At 41.4% G+C, this 12101-nt stretch overlaps 1 protein-coding gene across 1 annotated transcript in view; it reads right to left on the reverse strand.

The window, feature by feature from the left end:
- The window catches only part of LOC111963579 (FERM domain-containing protein 6), a 51089-nt gene extending 39236 nt beyond the window's left edge, over positions 1 to 11853 (reverse strand). The window contains exon 1 of the mRNA XM_023987122.2: positions 11322 to 11853. The gene's annotated coding sequence lies outside the window, so the exon portion shown is untranslated. The remainder of the gene's footprint in view (positions 1 to 11321) is intronic.
- Positions 11854 to 12101: the final 248 nt, after the last annotated feature.

A 12101-nucleotide genomic window follows, 5' to 3' on the forward strand; every position in this document is an offset into this window, starting at 1 on the left:
CTCAGTTACACCAGCTCTGTCAGGAGGAATGGGCCAAAATTCACCCAACTTATTTTGGAAGGCTACCCGAAACGTTTGACCCAAGATAAACAATTTAAAGGCAATGCTACCAAATACTAATTGAGTGCATGTAAACTTCTGACCTACTGGGAATGTGATGAAAGAAATAAAAGCTGAAATAAATAATTCTCTACTATTATTCTGACATTTCACATTCTTAAAATAAAGTGGTGTTCCTAACTGACCTAAAACAGGGAATTTTTACTAGGATTAAATGTCAGGAATTGAGAAAAACTGAGTTCAAATGTATATAAGTACAATCACATCTGTTATATTTTATTTGTATTTATTTAACTAGGCAGGTCAGTTAAGAACAAATTCTTATTTACAATGACGGCCTACCCCTAACGACGCTGGTCCAATTGTGCGCCGCTCTATGGGACTCCCAATCACAGCCGGTTGTGATACAGCCTGGAATCGAACCAGGGTCTGAGATACAGAGCCTTAGACCGCTGCGCCACTCGGGAGCCACTATGATGATAGCAGCAGTATGATGATATATGATAAGCAGTTGGTGGGAAACTGACACCTTCATTAAGGTATAGAACTTAGAATGATAAGTGGTTTATAAACTAATGTATTAGTGTATAGATAGCTAACACATTGGTTGATATTATGCCAAATACTGGTGGTGGTGGGGGGGGGGGGGACGACAAATCCTGCAAAGGCTTAGCCTTATATAGTTTCAAGTGTCATCAGAATCCAGCAAATCTTCTAACTTAATTTGGGTATTCACGGAGGTGTCACGATACCTGATCATGGAGGTGTGGTATTAAAATACAGAGTCAGTTTAACAGGTTAAGCCAAGGAATCAAGAGACTCAATAGTCTGTAGCAGTCTGAATGCCTGGTCTACGTCCCAAATGGCACCCTACATAGTGCACTACTTTTGACCAGATCGCCTATATAGTGCCCTACTTTTGACCAGATCCCCTATATAGTGCCCTACTTTTGACCAGATTCCCTATATAGTGCCCTACTTTTGACCAGATTCCCTATATAGTGCCCTACTTTTGACCAGATCCCCTATATAGTGCCCTACTTTTGACCAGATTCCCTATATAGTGCCCTACTTTTGATCAGATTCCCTATATAGTGCACTACTTTTAACCAGATCCCCTATGGCTGCTGGTCAAAAGCAGTGCACTATATAGGGGATAGGGTGCCATGCAGTGGTGTAAAGTACTTAAGTAGTTTTTTGGTCTTTGACAACTTTATACTTTTACTTCACTACATTTCTGAAGAAAAGAATGTACTTTTTACTCCATACATTTTCCCTGACACCTAAAAGTACTTGTTACATTTTGAATGCTTAGCAGGACAGGAAAATGGTCTAATGCACACACTTAAAGAGAACATCCCTGGTCATCTTCTGTTTCTGATCTGGCCAACTCATTAAACACAAACGCCTTGTTTGTAAATTACAGTGCCTTGCAAAAGTATTCACCCCCTGGGCATTTTTCCAATTTTGTTGCCTTACAACCTGGAATTAAAATGGATTTTTTGGGGGGTTTGTATCATTTGATTTACACAACATGCCTACCACTTTCAAGATGCAAAATATTTTTTATTGTGAAACAAACAAGACATAAGAAAAAAAATGAAAACTTGAGCGTGCATAACTATTCACCCCCCCCAAGGTCAAAACTTTGTAGAGCCACCTTTTGCAGCAATTACAGCTGCAAGTCTCTTGGGATATGTCTCTATAAGCTTGGCACATCTAGCCACTGGGATTTTTGCCCATTCTTCAAGGCAAAACTGCTCCAGCTCCTTCAAGTTGGATGGGTTCCTGCTGGTGTACAGCGATCTTTAAGTTATACCTCCGTTGTGGAGCTTTACAGCTCCTTCAGGGTTATCTTTGGTCTCTTTGTTGCCTCTCTGATTAATGCCCTCCTTGCCTGATCCGTGAGTTTTGGTGGGTGGCCCTCTCTTGGCAGATTTGTTGTGGTGACATATTCTTTCAATTTTTTAATAATGGATTTAATGTTGCTCCGTGGGATGTTCAAAGTTCCTGATATTTTTTTATAACCCAACCCTGATATGTACTTCTCCACAACTTTGTCCCTGACCTGTTTGGAGAGCTCCTTGGTCTTCATGGTGCCACTTTCTTGGTGGTGCCCCTTGCTTAGTGGTGTTGCAGACTCTGGGGCCTTTCAGAACAGGTGTATATATACTGAGATCATGTGACAGATCATGTGACACTTAATTAAAGTCCACCTGTGTGCAATCTATGTAACTTCTTGGTAATTGGTTGCACCAGATATTATTTAGGGGCTTCATAGCAAAGTAAACATATGCACACCACTTCCATTTTTTTTATTTATTTTTTATTTTTTAAACAAGTTATTTTTTCATTTCACTTCACCAATTTGGACTATTTTGTGTATGTCCATTACATGAAATCCAAATAAAAATCTATTTAAATTACAGGTTGTAATGCAACAAAATAGGAAAAACGCCAAGGGGGATGAATACTTTTGCAAGGCACTGTATGTCTCAGTGTTGGAGTGTGCCCCTGGCTATCCATAAAACAACATTTAAAAAGAAGATTTCTTAATAAGGAATTTGAAATGATTTATAGTTGATACTTAAGTATATTTTAGTAATTACATTTACTTTTGATTCTTAAGTATATTTAAAACCAAATACTTTTCCTCAAGTAGGATTTTACTGGGTACTTTTTCCACCACTGGTGCCATGTCAGAGTAAATGTTGTAACATAGCCGACAGCCAGACAACATCATCAAGGTGTGTTTGAAGTCATGAAAGGTGACTAACGGTTATTATGATTGACTAAATGAATAGCAATTTCCTGTCATATTTTGACTCAACTTGTCTACACATTCATGGAGAAGGTATAGACTGCAATCACACTTATTTAGTTGTGATAATTTAATCGTCATAGTGAATTAACAAAAACATTTTTCAACGGTGCTTCTGGACAGGGGAGGTGTAATCATTACTAAACCATTTTGTTATCGTTCACTGCCTTCCAAGGACAAGATTTACTTTTAGATAAAAAGTAATTTAGAGTAGAACCTTAAATCAAGAGAAAATGTTACCATGACGATTCTTGCTGAGCTGGAACAGACCAACAGTTAAGGGTGTTAATAATAACTTTAAAAAAGGTTAGGAATAATATGTTTTTTTAAAAAGGTTTCAAATCATTTCACACCTGGTTCCCATGTGGTATAGTAAGCAGAGGAGTGAGAGGATGTAGTACATAGTTCCACACACACACACAATTAGGGCAGGGTGATAATAGATTCAGTCGAATTGATGGTTTTAGCGCGTTATTCCAAATGCCTGTATCGCAAGAATCTAGTTGTGTTTTTAGTTTTTAATGAGTGTTTATGTCCGCTTGTTCTCGTGTTGTCTTTTGTGTCGTCGTCGCCTTCTGTGCTGTGTGCACCTTCCCATTAACACACACCAAGCCCCTCCCCATGCCACTCACAACAACAAACATGGTATTGTTAGAGTACACATATTTTGCAGATGTTAGCAGGTGTAGCAAAATGTTTATGTTCCTAGCTCCAACAGTTCTTCCTCTCTGACAAGTGGTTTTAACTTGCTATTGCATGTGAGGTTCTATAATGCCTGCTATAAGAAATGAGTCATTATTAGTGAATGTACATTATGTATGAATGGTTCTGGTTAAATTTATCCTCAAAATTGCATTTTTCCTAGACAAACCTGTAAGCTAGAGCAGTGATTTTTGCCAAAAACATCACGTTGCGGAAGGCTTATATTTAGCCTAGGTATAATTTCACAAGCCCTGAATTACGTAGATTATTGCTGACTGTTTGAAATGTACTAAATTTGACCTTTAAAAATTGTACAACAAAGCTTATTTAGAGATTTGTTTTAAGCGAGATGCTGTACATATAGTGAATCGGCCATAAGTTTGAAAACAATATAGATATGATTTATAGGCCAATTCGCACACACCCCAAACACACCCCAGTAGTACACACACACACAAACCTCAAACCGCCCGAGCATCCAGGCATGTATAAACAGTCAGCAGCAGTCTCTCTTTCTCACCTCGCTCTTTCACCTGCTCCTCTCTCTCCTCTCTCGCTCCTCTCCTCCCTCGCTCCCCTCCCCTCCCTCGAGGCTCATCATGGAGCTCTGTATTCAGCCCTGTGACATGCTAAACTAGCACAAGAAGACCCATGCTCTGAGAAGAGAAATCCCCTTAACCGTCATATCCGCTCAGAATAGAGTATGTGGCCATAAATAAAAGGGTTGGGAAAAACAAACTGGTATTATTCATATACAAGACACCCACAGCCTGGCGTTTTGTTTTAAATGAGGCAAATCCTTCTGTTAAAAACAACTTAGTGGATGAAAGATATTGTATGACACAACAGGATATGCACAGGCATATCAATACAAAATCTGGGATACTCCCCTGGTTCTCAAGATCATGTTTACAACCACAGTCAATAGAAGCCTGGGATACTCCCCTGGTTCTCAAAGATCAGTTTACAACCACAGTCAATAGAAGCTTGGGATACTCCCCTGGTTCTGAAGATCATGTTTACAACCACAGTCAATAGAAGCCTGGGATATTCCCCTGGTTCTGAAGATCATGTTTACAACCACAGTCAATAGAAGCCTGGGATACTCCCCTGGTCTGAAGATCATGTTTACAACCACAGTCAATAAAGCCTGGATACTCCCTTGGTTCTGAAGATCATGTTTACAACCACAGTCAATAGAAGCCTGGGATACTCCCTGGTTCTCAAGATCATGTTTACAACCACAGTCAATAGAAGCCTTGGATACTCCCCTGGTTCTGAAGATCATGTTTACACCACAGTCAATAGAAGCCTGGGATATCCCCTGGTTCTGAAGATCATGTTTACAACCACAGTCAATAGAAGCCTGGATACTCCCTGGTTCTGAAGATCATGTTTACAACCACAGTCATAGAAGCCTGGGATACTCCCCTGGTTCTGAAGATCATGTTTACAACCCCAGTCAATAGAAGCCTGGGATACTCCCCTGTTTCTGAAGATCATGTTTACCAACACAGTCAATAGAAGCCTGGGATACTCCCCTGGTTCTGAAAATCATGTTTACAACCACAGTCAATAGAAGCCTGGGATACTCCCCTGGTTCTCAAGATCATGTTTACAACCACAGCAATAGAAGCCGGATACTCCCTGGTTCTGAAAATCATGTTTACACCACAGTCAATAGAAGCCTTGGATACTCTCCTGGTTTCTGAAGATCATGTTTACAACCACAGTCAATAGAAGCCTGGGATACTCCCCTGGTTCTGAAGATAATTTTTACCACCACAGTCAATAGAAGCCTGGGATACTCCCCTGGATCTGAAGATCATGTTTACAACCACAGTCAATAGAAGCCTGGGATACTCCCCTGGTTCTCAAGATCATGTTTACAACCACAGTCAATAGAAGCCTGGGATACTCCCCTGGTTCTGAAGATCATGTTTACAACCACAGTCAATAGAAGCCTGGGATACTCCCAGTGAGTTGAACGTGATGTGAGACACTATGGTTGCGTCCAAATGACACACTATTTCCTATGGGCTCTGGTCAAAAGTAGGGAAGTGTGCCATTTTGGATGCAAACCTATTTTATCTTCAGGCACTGCTGATAGTCTAGCGCCGCTGGTAGTCCAGCACCGCTGGTAGTCTAGCACCGTTGGTAGTCTAGGCACCGTTTAGTCTTAGCACCGCTTGGTAGTCTAGCACCGCTGGTAGTCTAGCACCCGAGTTGTGCTAGTCTTGGCACCGTTAGTCAGCCCGTTGGTAGTCTAGCACGCTGTAGCTAGCCACCGCTGGTAGTCTGCACCGCTGGTGAGTCTAGCCACCACTGTAGTCTAGCACCACTGGTAGTCTAGCACCGTTGGTAGTCTAGCACCGCTGGTAGTCTAGCACCGCTGGTAGTCTAGCACCGCTGGTAGTCTAGCACCGTTGGTAGTCTAGCACCGCTGGTAGTCTAGCACCGTTGGTATTCTAGCACCGCTGGTAGTCTAGCACCACTGGTAGTCTAGCACCGCTGGTAGTCTAGCACCGCTGGTAGTCCAGCACAGCTTCTACGACATCAAAACTAACATAAAATTTGACATCCCAATTAGGATCTGGCTTAAAATACTTGAATCGGTTATATAACCCATTACCCTTTATGGTTGTGAGGTCTGGGATCCACTCAACAACCAAATTGAGACTCTGCATGCAAAATTCTACAAAATCATCCGTGTTCAACGTAAAACACCAAATAATGCATGCAAGAGCATAACTAGGACGATTCACGCTAATTATCGAAATCCAGAAAATAGCAATTCAATAATGACCTAAAAATAAGTTCCATAACAAAGCCCACACATACAGAGAGATAAACAGGACAGCAACACAATCAGACCCAACCAAATCATGAGAAAAACAAAAAGATAATTACTTGACACATTGGAAAGAATCAACAAAAAAACAAAGCAAACTAGAATGCTATTTGGCTCTAAACAGATAATGGTCAGGTATTCTGCTACTGTGTACTGTGACTGACCCCAAATTAAGGAAAGCTTTGACTCAGTGAGCATAGCCTTGCTATTGAGAGAGACGCCGTAGGCAGACCTGGCTCTCAAGAGAAGACGGGCTATGTGCAGACTGCCCACAAAATGAGGTGGTAACTGAGCTGCACTTCAACCTCCTGCCAACTGTCTGACCATATTAGAAACACATATTTCCCTCAGATTACACAGACACACAAAGAATTTCAAAACGAATCCAATCTTGATAAACTCCCCTATCTGTTGGGTGGAAAACCACAGTGTGCAGTCACAGCAGCAAGATGTGTGACCTGTTGCCACAAGAAAAGAGAAACCAGTGGAGCGCCAAAACCATAGTAAATACAACCTTTATTTAACGGTATTTATTTTCCCTTTCATATTTCAACTATTTGTACATTGTTACAACACTGCCAATAACATTTGAAACGTCTATACATATTTTTTTTAAACTTGTGTGTGTAATATTTACTGTTCATTGTTTATTTTCCCTTTTCTTTTTTGTCTATTTCACTTGCTTTGGTAATGTAAATGTAACGGATGTGAAATGGCTAGCTAGTTAGCGGTGGTGCGCGCTTGACGTCACTTGCTCTGAGACCTTGAATTAGTGGTTCCCCTTGCTCTGCAAGGGCCGCGGCTTTTGTGGAGCGATGGGTAACGATGCTTCGTGGGTGACTGTTGTTGATGTGTGCAGAGGGTCCCTGTTTCGCGCCCGGGTCGGGGCGAGGGGACAGACTAAAGTTATACTGTTACATAAACATATGTTTCCCATGCCAATAAAGCCCTTTGAATTGAATGCAAGAGTCTGTACGTCAGGCAGCTTAGCAAGCTCCAGTTCCAGCACCTAGAACTATGTTTTTCTGGTTATCACTGCAGAATAGATTGCGACAGCAGCAGTGAAAGAGAGAGAGAGCCCTGAGGTTATGGTCTTTGGTGTGGAGGAGGAGGAGTCAGTGAATCAGTCAGGTTTTACACATAAAACCAAACAGCAAGTGTAACTCCAAACTGAAGATCCTCAGAGGATAGAGTGACCCAGGCTCAATAAATCAAAGCATAAAGGCAGGATGCTCCCTCACACAGAGTGTCCCCAAACTAGGTAGGATGACTTGGGCACGGGCAGAAACAAATAGGTTCAAGAGAAACAGCACAAACAGCTGCTCAGAGGAAAAAAGGTCTGTCCCAGAAAGACCTACTTACATAAATAATAATAAATCTATACATATTTGTTTAAATATTTTTGTTGGTACTTTTTACCCCTTTTCTCCCCAATTTCGTGATATCCAGTCTTGTCCCATCGCTGCAACTCCTGTACGGACTCGGGAGAGGCGAAGGTTGAGTCATGCATTCTCCGAAACATGACCCCGCCAAGCCGCACTGTTCCTTAACACACTGCTCGCTTAACTCTGAAACCAGCCGCACCAATGTGTCGAAGGAAACACCATACAGCTGGTGACCGAAGTCAGCGTGCACTGCGCCCGGCCGCCACAAGGAGTTACTAGAGCGCGATGGGACAAGGACATCCCAGCCGGCCAAACCTTCCCCTACCCCCGACGACTCTGGGACAATTGTGCGCCACCTCATGGGTCTCGCGGTCGCGACACAGCCCGGGATCGAACCCGGATCTGTAGTGACGCCTCTAGCACTGTGATGCAGCGCCACTCGGGAGGCCTACTTAAATCATGTCATTTTGTTTCCTGCTCAGGCAGTGGAGACTTCATTCCTGTCCCGACAGACACAGCACCATCTACTTTACTGTCTCTACTGTATCTCTGTCTCTTTACGATCTATGTGTCTCGATCTCTACGGTCTTTAATATGGCTTTTAATATGAAAAAATGTCCACGTTGTGGGCAAATTCGTAGGCCGTAAACGATTGCCGGACGTCTTGGCTCGTTCAGCGTGACAGGGTCTACGTCTTGGCCCGTTCATCGGCTGGTGTTACAAGCCGATCCCGGTGACTGACCAATAGGAACATGGCCTGCACGGAGTGTGAATAGTGTGAATAGTCCGAATAATATAATACTGTAGTTTGATTTAAACGTTTTCAAGCTGTGCAATAAGAGCGATTTCCCTAATAATGTTGTTTACACGATACATCTGAAATCAGGCTACCTGATAGGATTTTAAGAAATGCACAAAATGACCAATCAAAATAAAATGTTCTACTACATTATTATTGCCATTTTGGGGAAGCGTATTTGATTCTGAGTTTAGATGTATACATTTTGTATGTGAAAACTATGCATACTTTCAGTTTTTACAAACTCGCTTCACTCGTGCATAAGCATAGAGAGGTAAGCGCTGCTGGTGCTGGCACATTGGCAGATCAAATACACCGCTGCAGAGGACGTAGCCTACATCGGCTGACGTAGCCTCTCAAGCTAATTGCAGAATGTGACGACAGAACTGAAGCGAATCGTACAATCTGGTCAGGTTGATATCAAGATTTTAATTTAGTTACACCGCACAGTGACGTGATGATCGTAAAAGACTGAATCCGACGTACAGTCTGCAAAGGCCTTTAGGGGGCTGCATGCCTATCCACCAAACTACCAGATCCTGTCAACCATTAAGCCTAGGATTACAACTGATCCCAAACCAGGTAGAGCAACTAAGGCATAAACTATAGCTTCACTAGTACTCCTTAAACTATTAGGCATAATTGTGTGGAGGAAACTACCATTGGGTTATTGGATTAGCCTACAAGGGTAAACTTATTTTCCAGGTAATTCAATCACACAGATATTCAGTTCGAAATATGGAAATTAGTTATACAGTATGTTAAATTGAGTTATATATGAAAATATGACGATATCATCTGCACAAAGTAATTGTATGTCTTTAGTTCAGAATAAAACGTGTAGAGATTTCCCCTGCCTCTTGTCCATGATAGAAATTAAATGGAAGGAAAGCCACAGGGAGGGAATTGTTGGCATTCCTGAATACTGAAGCAAACAGAAGAAAGGTCCCCAACAAGCAAACATATAGGCCTGCTGCAACCTGGTCTCAGAGCATTTCCTATTATTCTGTATGTAAATCCGAGACAATCCATTTAGTATGATATGTTGTTTCGTATGGTATGTATAAATTTGTGGATATCCATCACCTGTATCTTATGATATGTTACGAATTACAATTTGTATTATATACTGAACCAAAATATAAAACACAACATGTAAAGTGTTGGTCCCATGTTTCATGAGCTGAAATAAAAGATCCCAGAAATGTTCCATACGCACAAAAAGCTTATTTCTATCAAATGTTGTGCACTAATTTGTTTACATCCCTGTTAGTGGGCCTTTCTCCTTTGCCAAGATAATCTGTCCACCTGACAGGTGTGACATATCAAGAAGCTGATTAAACAGCAGAGTCATTACACAGGTGCACCTTGTGCTGGGGACAATAAAAGGCCACTAACATGTGCCGTTTTGTCACACAACAAACAATACCACAGATGTCTCAAGTTGAGGGAGCATGCAATTGACATGCTGACTGCAGGAATGTCCACCAGAGCTGTTGCCAGATAATTGAATGTCCATTTCTCTACCACAAACCACCTCCGTCGTTTTAGATCATTTGGCAGTAGGTCCAACTAGCCTCACAACCGCAGACCACATGTATCCACACCAGCCCTGGACCTCCACATCCGGCTTCTAATTTCAGTTTCCCAAATGTATATTTACTATGTTACGTCTAGGTTATGAGAACAGGCTGGACACACACACACACCTCTCTTCTACCACATTTCCTAGTTCTATGCTAGTTGTATCCTTCTATACCTATTTCTAATCTTCTATTCGATTTCTATAGTCTCCACTCCAATAGCCTACATGTCTCTCCGTGCAGAGTCATTTCATTCCAGAACAGTATTATAGCATGGTTATAATAGAATGCCAGATTCCATTCCAGAGGACAGGAAGCCTAAAATAAGAAGTCAAAAAAAGTGTGACCCCTTCCAAAATGGAACAGTGATGATGTTCTAGGGAAGACATTTAGTAATGCGCAACTTAATCGCAAATTGGGCATGCTGGCTGCTGTTATTAGGTTTGACTTACAAGAAAAAATATATACCACTTCCAGATGGCATTTGACACGAGAGACCGCATCCTACAGTAAACTTGGTGCCAGTCTTTTTTATGGAAAGAACGACTATAGCCAACTGTAATGATAACAAATACTGCACTAGCTGGTGTATGTAAATGCATTGGAACGAAACAGTGAGGGGAGGGTCATATAAAAAGCAATACGTCGATGAGCCAGAGGCATTAAATAACGATGAGAGGGTCAAATTAGTGCTCACAAAATGTAGAATAAACATCACCCATTATAGTAAGAAAGATCGATACATTGATGCAACAAAATGCATCTGTCTCAAGTTCGTAATGTTGCCTTATAACGGATAGCGGCAATATTCTGACAGCATCGCTAGCTAAATTGTAGGCACAGGAATTGATCGGCTCCGGGATGTTTTGAACAACCGACCGTTGACCAAACTTTAATCAGTTTTAAATACTGTTTGAAAACATATATTGTAAACATAGAACGAGTGAATACATTTTTATAACATTCCTGTAGCCTAATATAGTTTAGAAATGTTGGAATAGCAGGACATAATAACTTCGTCCATGCGCGCAGATGAGGTGGGATCAGTTAAATTAGTGGCAAGAGAAATGACAAAGAACGAAAGGAGAGATGTAAAATGCAGCCTTTGAAATAAACTTACCTTTCATGAGAAAAACGAATCCTAACTCCTTTAAAACAAAAATAGTTATCCGATGAAGTTGTATCCAAACGCTTTAGTATATCCAATTTATCGTCAGCAAATGCAGGCTAAAGTTTTAAATATAAACGGGGCAAGAGCTGCTTCGTCGAGCGCCACATTTATATGGCTTTGATCAGTAACAAGTAGCCTAGGATTACATGTGCAATTGCTGGAAAGACGGCTTCAAATCACGGATGGCGGGGGTTCGCATAGATTTTACATCATTTAGTGTTTGTTTTAATACCAAATGTTCTTAAGTGAAAATATCCCTAAATTCATGTTAATTATAATAATCCAAACATTATCATACAGATATTCCGTTGCTCTTTTGAAAAATACTATATAGAACGTACTGATACCCCTCAACGCCCAATAGTTGGTATCGCCAACGGCTGCCTGTCATTCCATTCCTCCCGTCCCATTCCCGACTGTAGCAGTGCAGCAGTATTTTGGAAGCCTGGTGGCAGTGAAGAGGGAAATAGTAGCGACGCTTAGAATACCCATTCTTAGGAAGCGGGTTCAGCCTAGGGACATTTACGCCCTATAGGTTTAGAGTTTCGTACAATAAACGGGTCCGCTTGGTTTTATATGTATAAATCATAGGCTTTGGATAGGGAGAAGAAAATAACAGACTACCTTTTCCAACAAAGAATAACAGAATGTTCTCAGAATGTAGACTTTCTACTACAGTAGGCTTACCACTTGGGAGAGTAGGAGGCTTTAGAGAGAAGGTGTCTGTCT

Source organism: Salvelinus sp. IW2-2015, linkage group LG4q.2, assembly GCF_002910315.2.
Source record: "Salvelinus sp. IW2-2015 linkage group LG4q.2, ASM291031v2, whole genome shotgun sequence".
Taxonomy (NCBI): domain Eukaryota; kingdom Metazoa; phylum Chordata; class Actinopteri; order Salmoniformes; family Salmonidae; genus Salvelinus; species Salvelinus sp. IW2-2015.